General features: G+C 53.6%; 1 protein-coding gene across 4 annotated transcripts in view; it reads left to right on the top strand.

Annotated features, from left to right (window-relative positions):
* LOC137346178 (neurogenic locus notch homolog protein 1-like) overlaps positions 1 to 13,553 on the top strand; it is a 237,142-nt gene that overhangs the window by 15,131 nt on the left and 208,458 nt on the right. The window lies entirely within an intron of this gene.

Genomic DNA, 13,553 nt, shown 5'->3' with positions numbered 1-13,553 from the left:
CTGGGTAGATATGAAGCATTAGACACTGAGAGGTTCTTTCCACTGGCTGAGGAAGCTAGAACACAGGGTCAAAGATTTCATTATGAGGTGTTGGCCATTTAGGGCTCAGATGTGGAGAAATTTCTTCCCACAAAAGGCCGTGTATTTTTGGAATTCTCTACCCCGGAGGATTGTGGATGCAAAGTTGTTGAGGATATTCAAGGCTGAGGATCGATGGATTTTTGGGCACTAAGGGGAATCAAGGGGTATGGGGAGCTTGCGGGAACGTGGAGGTGAAGTCAGTGATCAGCCACGATCTTATCGAATGACGGGACAGGCTCAATGGGCCGTCTGGTCTACTCCGGCTCCTATTTCTTATGTTCTTATATGAAGAATGGACACCTGTGTGAGGGAGGGGGGAGGGAAGGCAGAGATTTGATCGGCACTTTTGGAACAGTACCTCGCGTGCTGGCGGCAGTGAGGAATCACTGGGAATAGCCTTGCTTGGTGCAAGTGTTGCAGTTGCCTTTTTCCGGTTATCCTCCCGTCATTTCCTCTCCTCTCCTGCCTTGCCGGGCAGCAGCAGTGGGCAGCAGCAGCCTGGCACGACCCCAGCCGAGAGAAATGGTAAAAGCGTTGAACATATATTTTGTGTCTGTCTTCATTGTAAAAGACACAAATAGCGTCCCAGAAATACTTATAAATCAAGAGGTAAAAGGGAGGGATGAACTTAAAAATATTATAATCACCAGGGAAAGGGTACTGAGAAAATTATTAAAACTAAAGGCTGACAAGTCCTCTGGATCTGATGGCCTGCATCCTCAGGTCTTAAAAGAAGTGGCTGCAGTCTTAGTAGATGTATTGGTTGTCATACTCCTGGATTCTCTAATCAAGAAAGGAAGGAGACAGAAACTACAGGCCAGTTAGCCTAACATCTGTCAAAGGAAATATGCTGGAATCTATTATTAAGGAGGCTATAGCAGGGCACTTCGAAACTCTTAACAGAGTCAACATGGTTTTGTGAAAGGGAAATCGTGTTTGACTAATTTATTAGAGTTCTTTGAGGTTGTAACAAGCAATGTGGATAAAGGGGAACTTGTGGATGTGGTGTACTTGGATTTCCAAAAGGTGCCACATCAAAGGTTACTACACAAAATAAAAGCTCATGGTGTGGGAGGAGGGTGGATCTAACATATTAGCATGGATAGAGGATTAGTTAGCTAACTGGAAGCACAGAGTGGGGATAAATGGGGGGCTGTTTTCAGGTTGGCAAGCTGTAACTAGTGGAGTGCCACAGGGATCAATGCTGGGGCCTCAACTCTTTACACTCTGTATCAATGACTTGGATGAAGGGACCAAATGTATGGTTGCTAAATTTGTTGGAGCCACAAGGATAGGTAGGACAGTAAGTTGTCAAGAGGACATAAAGAGTCTGCAACGGGATATAGATAGGTTAAGCGAGTGGGCAAGAATCTAGCAGATGGAGTATGATGTGGGAAAATCTGAACTTGTCCACTTTGGCAGGAAGAATTGAAAAGCAGTATATTATTTAAATGGAGAAAGTTTGCAGAACTCTGCAGTAAAGAGGGATCTGGTTGACCTGGTTCATGATTCACAAAAAATTAGTATGCAGGTAAAGCAAGTGATTAGGAAGTTAAATGGAATGTTGTCATTTATTGCGTGGTAGATTGAATATAAAAGTAGGGAAGTTTTGCTACAGTTGTACAGGACATTGGTGAGACCACATCTGGAGTACTCCATACTGTTTTGGTCTCCTTACTTAAGAAAGGATATAATTGCATTAGAATCATTTCAGAGAAGGTTCACTCAACTGATTCCTGGGATGAAGGGGTGATCTTTTGGGGAAAGGTTCGAGAGATTGGGAATGTATTCATTGGAGTTTGGAAGAATGAGAGGTGATCTTATTGAAACCGATAAGATCCTGAGGGGACTTGACAGGGTGGATGCTGAGAGGATGTTTCCTCTTGTGGGAGAGACTAGAACTGGGCAACACTGTTTAAAAATAAGGGGACTCCCATTTAAGTCAAACATCAGGAGAATTTTTTTCTCTCGGGGGTCATTAGTCTGTAGAATTCTCTCCTCCAGAGAGCAGTGGAGGCTGCATTATTGAATATTTTTAAGGATGAATTATATAGATTCTGGATTCACAAGGGAGTCAAGGTCATAGCAGGTAGACATGAAAGTAGAGTTGAGTCAGATCAGCCATGACCTTATCAAATGGAGGAGCAGACTTGAGGGGCCAAATGGCCTACTCCTGCTCCTGGTTCATATGTTCTTATGTTCCTGAATGGTCAGGGTGGGCAAAAGGAGCAGCAACCTGACAGCTGAAACCCGATGCCGGGGTTAAATAGAGGGAATGTTAGGGCTAATCTTGGTCTCAGCGATGTCTCAGTGAAATTGGAATGTCATTGTTCCAAGTCCCACTCCAGACACTTGAGCACTTTCAGTGCAATACTGAGGGAGTTCTGCAGTGTCGGACGGTCAGTGCTGAGGGAGTGTTGCATTGTTGGAGGGTCAGAGCTGAGAGAGTGCTGCACCATTGGAGGGTCAGTACTGAGGGAGTGCTGTGCCATCGGAGGGTCAGTACTGAGGGAGCACTGCATCATCGGAGGGTCAGTACTGAGGGAGTGCTGCACTGTCAGAGGATCAGTACTGAGGGAATGCTGCACTGTCAGAGGGTTAGTACTGAGGGAGTGCTGCATCATCAGAGGATCAGTACTGAGGGAGTGCTGCATTGTCAGAGGGTCAGTATTGAGGGAACGCTGCAGTGTTGGAGGGTCATTGCTGAGGGAGTTCTGCACTCTCAGAGGGTCAGTGCTGATGGAGTGCTACATTGTTGGAAGATCAGTACTGAGAGAGTGCTGCACCATCGGAGGGCCAGTGCTGAGGGAGTGCTGCATCATCAGAGGGTCGGTACTGAGGGAACGCTGCACTGTCAGAGGGTCAGTACTGAGGGAACGCTGCATTGTAAGAGTGGCAATACTAAGGGAGAGTTGCACTGCCAGAGGGGCAGTACTGAGGGAGTGCAGCACCATCAGAGGGGCACTGCTGAGGGAGTGTTGCATTGTCAGAGTGACAGTACTGAAGGAGTGCTGCACTGTCAGAGGGTCAGTACTGAAGGAGTGCTGCACTGTCAGAGGGTCAGTACTGAGGGAGTGCTGCACTGTCAGAGGGTCAGTACTGAGGGAGTGCTTGCACTGTCAGAGGATCAGTAAAGAAGGAATGCTGCACTGTCAGAGGGTCAGTACTGAGGGAGTGCTGCACTGTCAGAGGGACAGTACTGAGGGAGTGCTGCACTGTCAGAGATTCAGTACTGAAGGAGTGCTGCACTGTCAGAGGGTCAGTACTGAAGGAGTGCTGCATTGTCAGAGGGTCAGTACTGAGGGAGTGCTGCACTGTCAGAGGGTCAGTACTGAGGGAGTGCTGCATTGTCAGAGGGTCAGTACTGAGGGAGTGCTGCACTGTCAGAGGGTCAGTACTGAGGGAGTGCTGCACTGTCAGAGGGTCAGTACTGAAGGAGTGCTGCATTGTCAGAGGGTCAGTACTGAGGGAGTGCTGCACTGTCAGAGGGTCAGTACTGAGGGAGTGCTGCACTGTCAGAGGGTCAGTACTGAAGGAGTGTTGCACTGTCAGAGGGTTAGTACTGAGGGAGTGCTGTACTGTCAGAGGGTCAGTACTGAGGGAGTGCTGCACTGTCAGAGGGTCAGTACTGAGGGAGTGCTGCACTGTCAGAGGGTCAGTACTGAGGGAGTGCTGCACTGTCAGAAGGTCAGTACTGAGGGAGTGCTGCACTGTCAGAGGGTCAGTACTGAGGGAGTGCTGCACTGTCAGAGGGTCCGTATTGAAGGAGTGTTGCACTGTCAGAGGGTCAGTACTGAGGGAGTGCTGCACTGTCAGAGGGTCAGTACTGAGGGAGTGCTGCACTATCAGAGAGTCAGTACTGAGGAGCACTGCAGTATTTGTGGGTCAGTACTCTCAGAGTGCTGGACCATCGGAATTGCTGTTTTATGGATGAGACATTAAACTGAAGGCCCGCCTTCCCTCTTGGGATGATGTAAAAGATCCCATAGTGTTATTTCGATGAAGAGCAGGAGAGTTCTGTCTGGTGTACTGACCAATGTTTATCCTTCAACTGACATCACTAAACAGATTAAAGGCCTGCTCGGGTCTGCAAATGAAACCTGACCCGATCCCGACAGAACCACATGCGACCCGAGCCTAACCTGTCCCGAATCCTTTCAGTTTTTTTCCCGCACCCGACCCGACCCTACCCGACCACCGGAATAAAGTTGGTTATATTAAAGAGGTTGTGCTCTATCTTCGATGGAATCGCTTATTGCAGACGAGTGTGGAGTGTTTCCCGCCTTGACACCCCGGCTGTCACTGTGTCCGACCCAGCCCATCATGATCCGAGCCCGAATTCCGCATCCGGAACAGCGACCCAACCTGACCTGAACCCAACACATGTCGTCGGGTCCCGTCGGGTTCAGGTTGGGTAGCCATGCTCTCAAACACATTATCTTGTCATTATCATATTGCTGCTGTGGGAGCTTGCTGTGCGTAAATTGGCTGCTGCTCTTTTTATTCTTTCGAGGGGTATGAGCATCGCTGGCAGGGCCAATATTTATTGCCCATTCCTAATTGCCCTTGAGAAGGTGGTGGTGAGCTGCTTTCTTGAACCGCTGCAGTCCATGTGGTGTAGGTACACCCACAGTGCTGTTCGGAAGGGAGTTCCAGGATTTTGACCCAGCGACAGTGAAGGAACGGCGATATAGTTCCAAGTCAGGATGGTTTGTGAATTGGAGGGGAACTTGCAGGTGGTGGTGTTCCCATGTATTTGCTGCCTTTGTCCTTCAAGGTGGTAGAGGTCGCAGGTTTGGAAGGTGCTGTCGAAGGAGCCTTGGTGTGTTGCTGCAGTGCATCTTGTATCTGGTACACACTGCTGCCACTGTGCGTTGGTAGTGGAGGGAGTGAATGTTTAATGTGATCGATGAAGCACCAATCAGATGGGCTGCTTTGTTCTGGATGGTGTCGAGCATCTTGAGTATTGTTGGAGCTGCACCCATTCAGACAAGTGGAGAGTATTCCATCACACTCCTGACTTGTGCTTTGAAGATGTTGGACAGGAAATGGGGATTCAGGAGGTGAGTTACATACTGCAGGTTTCCCAGTCTCTGACCTGCTCTTGCAGATACAGTTAGGTTTCTGGTCAATGTAACTCCCAGGTTGTTGATAGTGGGGGCTTCAGTGATGGTAGTGAATGTCAAGGGGAGATGGTTAGATTCTCTCTTGTTGGAGATGGTCATTGCCTGGCACCTGTGTGGCATGAATTGTTTTGCCATTTATCAGCTCAAGCCTGGATATTTTCCAGGTCTTGCTGCATCTGGACATGAGCCGCCTCAGTATCGGAGGAGTTGCGAATGGTGCTGAACTTTGTGAAATCATCATTGAACATCTCCACCTTGTGATGGAGGGAAAGTCATTGATGAAGCAGCTGAAGATGGTTGGGCCTCGGACACTATCCTGAGGAACTCCTGCAGTCATGTCATGGGGCTCCAACAACCACAGCCATCCTCCTTTGCGCTAGGTGTGACTGCAACCAGTGAAGAGTTTTCCCCGATTCCCATTGACTCTAGTTTTGCCAGGGCTCCTTGATGCCATGCTTGGTCAAATGCTGCCTTGATGTCAAGGGCAGTCACCCTCACCTTACCTCTGGAGTTCAGCTCTTTTGTCCATGTTTGGAACAAGGCTGTAATGAGGTCAGGAGCCAAGTGACCCTGATGGAACCCAAACTGCACATCGGTGAGTAGGTTATTGCTGAGTAAGTGCCTTCTTGATAGCTGTCGACGACACCTTCCATCACTTGGCTGATGATTGAGAGCAGACTGAGGGGAGCATTAAATGGCCGGATTGGATTTGTCCTGTTTTTTGTGTTTCCTATATTACAACAGTGACCACAATTTGAAAGTACTTCAAAAACATTGAGGCGTGTTGCAGTTGGGAAAGGCACTGTATGTTCTTTCATTTTCTTTTCTTTCTCTCCTCTCTCCGGTGCATAATAGACTGAGACCAGTTACCTCAGACCATTGCCCTCCCTGCGCCACCCAGCATTCCCTGAGTCTTCCCAAATGGACGTAACCAGGCCAGCAGTGATACAGATGAGGCAGGAAATGCATTTGCGGTTTCTTCCCCTCTCGATTCCATGATTTAGGATTGTTTGGCAACCCAGCGTAGGGGCAACTGGAGAAAATAAAAGTGGGACAAGAGCCCGCGCCCCGAGATCCCTGTAGGAGTCTGCGGGCTAGGCCAAAGAGTTTCCAAACGAGTGCAAAATTGCATTCCAAGCTCCTTCTTCCATTCCCACTTTCAAACAGTCGGGACCTTCATTACTCCTTGATTTTATTTTAGATATAGGAAATTGCCAAGAAACTGCCCTGTAGTTATAGTTTAGCCCAGGCAGGCAGTCGGTGGAGAAGCCACTCCCCAGCTCATTCCTGGGAATCGGCGGCCGTTAGGGGTAAAAACACAGACAATATCCAGATCCCAGTGGGACCCGGTGGCTGAGACAGCTCGCCACTTTAAACCACGGTGCATGTGGCACTTAGGATGCTCAGGAGGCTGGAGATTGGGGTCCTGAGGATTGAAAGAGCTGGAGATCAGAGACCTGAGGGGGGAAATAGACAGAGATTGGTGTCCTGAGAATGGACGCAGCTGGATATCAGAGTCCTGAGGACAAAAACAGCGATAGGATGGGGTCCAGAGATGGAGATTGGGGTCCTGAGTCGGGGTACAGCTGGAGATTGGGGTCCTGAGGGGTGAAACAGCTGGAGATTGGAGTCCTGAGGGGGGAAACAGCTGGAGATTGGAGTCTTGAGGGGGAAGCAGCTGGAGATTGGAGTCTTGAGGGGGAAACAGCTGGAGCTGGGGTCCTGAGGGGGGAAACAGCTGGAGATTGGAGTCTTGAGGGGGAAACAGCTGGAGATTGGAGTCCTGAGGGGGAAACAGCTGGAGATCGGAGTCTTGAGGGGGAAACAGCTGGAGATCGGAGTCTTGAGGGGGGAAACAGTTGGAGATTGGAGTCCTGAGGGGGAAACAGCTGGAGATTGGAGTCCTGAGGGGGAAACAGCTGGAGATTGGAGTCCTGAGGGGGAAACAGCTGGAGATTGGAGTCTTGAGAGGAAAACAGCTGGAGATTGGGGTCCTGAGGGGGTAAACAGCTGGAGATTGGGGTCCTGAGGGGGGAAACAGCTGGAGATTGGGGTCCTGAGGGGGGAAACAGCTGGAGATTGGGGTCCTGAGTGGGGAATCAGCTGGAGATTGGGGCCCTGAGTGGGGGAACAGCTGGAGATTGGAGTCCTGAGTGGGGGAACAGCTGGAGATTGGGGTCCTGAAAGGGAAACAGCTGGAGATTGGGGTCCTGAGTGGGGAAACAGTTGGAGATTGGAGTCCTGAGTGGGGAGACAGCTGGAGATTGGAGTCCTGAGTGGGGGAACAGTTGGAGATTGGAGTCCTGAGTGGGGGAACAGCTGGAGATTGGAGTCCTGAGTGGGGGAACAGCTGGAGATTGGGGTCCTGAGGGGGGAAACAGCTGGAGATTGGGGTCCTGAGGGGGGAAACAGTTGGAGATTGGAGTCCTGAGGGGGGAAACAGCTGGAGATTGGGGTCCTGAGTGGGGAATCAGCTGGAGATTGGGGCCCTGAGTGGGGGAACAGCTGGAGATTGGAGTCCTGAGTGGGGGAACAGCTGGAGATTGGGGTCCTGAAAGGGAAACAGCTGGAGATTGGGGTCCTGAGTGGGGAAACAGTTGGAGATTGGAGTCCTGAGTGGGGAGACAGCTGGAGATTGGAGTCCTGAGTGGGGGAACAGTTGGAGATTGGAGTCCTGAGTGGGGGAACAGCTGGAGATTGGAGTCCTGAGTGGGGGAACAGCTGGAGATTGGGGTCCTGAGGGGGGAAACAGCTGGAGATTGGGGTCCTGAGGGGGGAAACAGTTGGAGATTGGAGTCCTGAGGGGGGAAACAGCTGGAGATTGGGGTCCTGAGTGGGGAATCAGCTGGAGATTGGGGCCCTGAGTGGGGGAACAGCTGGAGATTGGAGTCCTGAGTGGGGGAACAGCTGGAGAATGGGGTCCTGAAAGGGAAACAGCTGGAGATTGGGGTCCTGAGTGGGGAAACAGATGGAGATTGGGGTCCTGAGGGGGGAAACAGTTGGAGATTGGAGTCCTGAGTGGGGGAACAGCTGGAGATTGGAGTCTTGAGGGGGGAAACAGCTGGAGATTGGGGTCCTGAGGGGGGAAACAGCTGGAGATTGGGGTCCTGAGGGGGGAATCAGTTGGAGATTGGGGCCCTGAGTGGGGGAACAGCACGAGATTGGGGTCCTGAGGGGGGAAACAGCTGGAGATTGGGGTCCTGAGTGGGGAAACAGCTGGAGATTGGGGTCCTGAGTGGGGAATCAGCTGGAGATTGGGGCCCTGAGTGGGGGAACAGCTGGAGATTGGAGTCCTGAGTGGGGGAACAGCTGGAGATTGGGGTCCTGAAAGGGAAACAGCTGGAGATTGGGGTCCTGAGTGGGGAAACAGCTGGAGATTGGGGTCCTGAGGGGGGAAACAGTTGGAGATTGGAGTCCTGAGTGGGGGAACAGCTGGAGATTGGAGTCTTGAGGGGGGAAACAGCTGGCGATTGGAGTCCTGAGTGGGGGAACGGCTGGAGATTGGGGTCCTGAGGGGGGGAAACAGCTGGAGATTGGGGTCCTGAGGGGGGAAACAGCTGGAGATTGGGGTCCTGAGTGGGGAATCAGCTGGAGATTGGGGCCCTGAGTGGGGGAACAGCTGGAGATTGGGGTCCTGAGTGGGGAATCAGCTGGAGATTGGGGCCCTGAGTGGGGGAACAGCTGGAGATTGGAGTCCTGAGTGGGGGAACAGCTGGAGATTGGGGTCCTGAAAGGGAAACAGCTGGAGATTGGGGTCCTGAGTGGGGAAACAGCTGGAGATTGGGGTCCTGAGGGGGGAAACAGTTGGAGATTGGAGTCCTGAGTGGGGGAACAGCTGGAGATTGGAGTCTTGAGGGGGGAAACAGCTGGCGATTGGAGTCCTGAGTGGGGGAACGGCTGGAGATTGGGGTCCTGAGGGGGGGAAACAGCTGGAGATTGGGGTCCTGAGGGGGGAAACAGCTGGAGATTGGGGTCCTGAGTGGGGAATCAGCTGGAGATTGGGGCCCTGAGTGGGGGAACAGCTGGAGATTGGAGTCCTGAGTGGGGGAACAGCTGGAGATTGGTGTCCTGAAAGGGAAACAGCTGGAGATTGGGGTCCTGAGTGGGGAAACAGCTGGAGATTGGTGTCCTGAGGGGGGAAACAGTTGGAGATTGGAGTCCTGAGTGGGGAAACAGCTGGAGATTGGGGTCCTGAGGGGGGAAACAGTTGGAGATTGGAGTCCTGAGTGGGGGAACAGCTGGAGATTGGAGTCTTGAGGGGGGAAACAGCTGGAGATTGGGGTCCTGAGGGGGGAAACAGCTGGAGATTGGGGTCCTGAGGGGGGAATCAGCTGGAGATTGGGGCCCTGAGTGGGGGAACAGCACGAGATTGGGGTCCTGAGGGGGGAAACAGCTGGAGATTGGAGTCCTGAGTGGGGAAACAGCTGGAGATTGGGGTCCTGAGTGGGGAATCAGCTGGAGATTGGGGCCCTGAGTGGGGGAACAGCTGGAGACTGGAGTCCTGAGTGGGGGAACAGCTGGAGATTGGGGTCCTGAAAGGGAAACAGCTGGAGATTGGGGTCCTGAGTGGGGAAACAGCGGGAGATTGGGGTCCTGAGGGGGCAAACAGTTGGAGATTGGAGTCCTGAGTGGGGGAACAGCTGGAGATTGGAGTCCTGAGTGGGGGAACGGCTGGAGATTGGGGTCCTGAGGGGGGAAACAGCTGGAGATTGGGGTCCTGAGGGGGGAAACAGCTGGAGATTGGGGTCCTGAGTGGGGAATCAGCTGGAGATTGGAGTCCTGAGTGGGGGAACAGCTGGAGATTGGTGTCCTGAAAGGGAAACAGCTGGAGATTGGGGTCCTGAGTGGGGAAACAGCTGGAGATTGGTGTCCTGAGGGGGGAAACAGTTGGAGATTGGAGTCCTGAGTGGGGGAACAGCTGGAGATTGGAGTCTTGAGGGGGGAAACAGCTGGAGATTGGAGTCCTGAGGGGGGAAACAGCTGGAGATTGGAGTCTTGAGGGGGAAGCAGCTGGAGATTGGAGTCTTTAGGGGGAAACAGCTGGAGCTGGGGTCCTGAGGGGGGAAACAGCTGGAGATTGGAGTCCTGAGGGGGAAACAGCTGGAGATCGGAGTCTTGAGGGGGAAACTGCTGGAGATCGGAGTCTTGAGGGGGGAAACAGTTGGAGATTGGAGTCCTGAGGGGGAAACAGCTGGAGATTGGAGTCCTGAGGGGGAAACAGCTGGAGATTGGAGTCTTGAGAGGAAAACGGCTGGAGATTGGGGTCCTGAGGGGGAAAACAGCTGGAGATTGGGGTCCTGAGGGGGGAAACAGCTGGAGATTGGGGTCCTGAGGGGGGAAACAGCTGGAGATTGGGGTCCTGAGTGGGGAATCAGCTGGAGATTGGGGCCCTGAGTGGGGGAACAGCTGGAGATTGGAGTCCTGAGTGGGGGAACAGCTGGAGATTGGGGTCCTGAAAGGGAAACAGCTGGAGATTGGGGTCCTGAGTGGGGAAACAGTTGGAGATTGGAGTCCTGAGTGGGGAGACAGCTGGAGATTGGAGTCCTGAGTGGGGGAACAGTTGGAGATTGGAGTCCTGAGTGGGGGAACAGCTGGAGATTGGAGTCCTGAGTGGGGGAACAGCTGGAGATTGGGGTCCTGAGGGGGGAAACAGCTGGAGATTGGGGTCCTGAGGGGGGAAACAGTTGGAGATTGGAGTCCTGAGGGGGGAAACAGCTGGAGATTGGGGTCCTGAGTGGGGAATCAGCTGGAGATTGGGGCCCTGAGTGGGGGAACAGCTGGAGATTGGAGTCCTGAGTGGGGGAACAGCTGGAGATTGGGGTCCTGAAAGGGAAACAGCTGGAGATTGGGGTCCTGAGTGGGGAAACAGCTGGAGATTGAGGTCCTGAGGGGGAAACAGTTGGAGATTGGAGTCCTGAGTGGGGGAACAGCTGGAGATTGGAGTCTTGAGGGGGGAAACAGCTGGAGATTGGGGTCCTGAGGGGGGAAACAGCTGGAGATTGGGGTCCTGAGGGGGGAATCAGCTGGAGATTGGGGCCCTGAGTGGGGGAACAGCACGAGATTGGGGTCCTGAGGGGGGAAACAGCTGGAGATTGGGGTCCTGAGTGGGGAAACAGCTGGAGATTGGGGTCCTGAGTGGGGAATCAGCTGGAGATTGGGGCCCTGAGTGGGGGAACAGCTGGAGATTGGAGTCCTGAGTGGGGGAACAGCTGGAGATTGGGGTCCTGAAAGGGAAACAGCTGGAGATTGGGGTCCTGAGTGGGGAAACAGCTGGAGATTGGGGTCCTGAGGGGGGAAACAGTTGGAGATTGGAGTCCTGAGTGGGGGAACAGCTGGAGATTGGAGTCTTGAGGGGGGAAACAGCTGCCGATTGGAGTCCTGAATGGGGGAACGGCTGGAGATTGGGGTCCTGAGGGGGGGAAACAGCTGGAGATTGGGGTCCTGAGGGGGGAAACAGCTGGAGATTGGGGTCCTGAGTGGGGAATCAGCTGGAGATTGGGGCCCTGAGTGGGGGAACAGCTCGAGATTGGGGTCCTGAGTGGGGAATCAGCTGGAGATTGGGGCCCTGAGTGGGGGAACAGCTGGAGATTGGAGTCCTGAGTGGGGGAACAGCTGGAGATTGGGGTCCTGAAAGGGAAACAGCTGGAGATTGGGGTCCTGAGTGGGGAAACAGCTGGAGATTGGGGTCCTGAGGGGGGAAACAGTTGGAGATTGGTGTCCTGAGTGGGGGAACAGCTGGAGATTGGAGTCTTGAGGGGGGAAACAGCTGGCGATTGGAGTCCTGAGTGGGGGAACGGCTGGAGATTGGGGTCCTGAGGGAGGGAAACAGCTGGAGATTGGGGTCCTGAGGGGGGAAACAGCTGGAGATTGGGGTCCTGAGTGGGGAATCAGCTGGAGATTGGGGCCCTGAGTGGGGGAACAGCTGGAGATTGGAGTCCTGAGTGGGGGAACAGCTGGAGATTGGTGTCCTGAAAGGGAAACAGCTGGAGATTGGGGTCCTGAGTGGGGAAACAGCTGGAGATTGGTGTCCTGAGGGGGGAAACAGTTGGAGATTGGAGTCCTGAGTGGGGGAACAGCTGGAGATTGGAGTCTTGAGGGGGGGAAACAGCTGGCGATTGGGGTCTTGAGGGGGGAAACAGCTGGAGATTGGGGTCCTGAGGGGGGAAACAGCTGGTGATTGGGGTCCTGAGGGGGGAAACAGCTGGAAATTGGAGTCCTGAGTGGGGAAACAGCTGGAGATTGGGGTCCTGAGGGGGGAAACAGTTGGAGATTGGAGTCCTGAGTGGGGGAACAGCTGGAGATTGGAGTCTTGAGGGGGGAAACAGCTGGAGATTGGGGTCCTGAGGGGGGAAACAGCTGGAGATTGGGGTCCTGAGGGGGGAATCAGCTGGAGATTGGGGCCCTGAGTGGGGGAACAGCACGAGATTGGGGTCCTGAGGGGGGAAACAGCTGGAGATTGGGGTCCTGAGTGGGGAAACAGCTGGAGATTGGGGTCCTGAGTGGGGAATCAGCTGGAGATTGGGGCCCTGAGTGGGGGAACAGCTGGAGACTGGAGTCCTGAGTGGGGGAACAGCTGGAGATTGGGGTCCTGAAAGGGAAACAGCTGGAGATTGGGGTCCTGAGTGGGGAAACAGCTGGAGATTGGGGTCCTGAGGGGGCAAACAGTTGGAGATTGGAGTCCTGAGTGGGGGAACAGCTGGAGATTGGAGTCTTGAGGGGGGAAACAGCTGGCGATTGGAGTCCTGAGTGGGGGAACGGCTGGAGATTGGGGTCCTGAGGGGGGGAAACAGCTGGAGATTGGGGTCCTGAGGGGGGAAACAGCTGGAGATTGGGGTCCTGAGTGGGGAATCAGCTGGAGATTGGAGTCCTGAGTGGGGGAACAGCTGGAAATTGGTGTCCTGAAAGGGAAACAGCTGGAGATTGGGGTCCTGAGTGGGGAAACAGCTGGAGATTGGTGTCCTGAGGGGGGAAACAGTTGGAGATTGGAGTCCTGAGTGGGGGAACAGCTGGAGATTGGAGTCTTGAGGGGGGGAAACAGCTGGCGATTGGGGTCCTGAGGGGGGAAACAGCTGGAGATTGGGGTCCTGAGGGGGGAAACAGCTGGTGATTGGGGTCCTGAGGGGGGAAACAGCTGGAAATTGGAGTCCTGAGTGGGGGAACAGCTGGAGATTGGGGTCCTGAGAGGGGAAACAGCTGGAGATTGGGGTCCTGAGGGGGGAAACAGCTGGAGATTGGGGTCCTGAGGGGGGAAACAGCTGGAGATTGGAGTCCTGGGGGGAAACAGCTGGAGATTGGGGCCCTGAGTGGGGGAACAGCTGGAGATTGGAGTCCTGAGGGGGAAACAGC

This window comes from Heterodontus francisci, chromosome 29, assembly GCF_036365525.1.
Source record: "Heterodontus francisci isolate sHetFra1 chromosome 29, sHetFra1.hap1, whole genome shotgun sequence".
Lineage (NCBI taxonomy): Eukaryota > Metazoa > Chordata > Chondrichthyes > Heterodontiformes > Heterodontidae > Heterodontus > Heterodontus francisci.
This window is presented reverse-complemented; position numbering and strand designations above follow the sequence as displayed.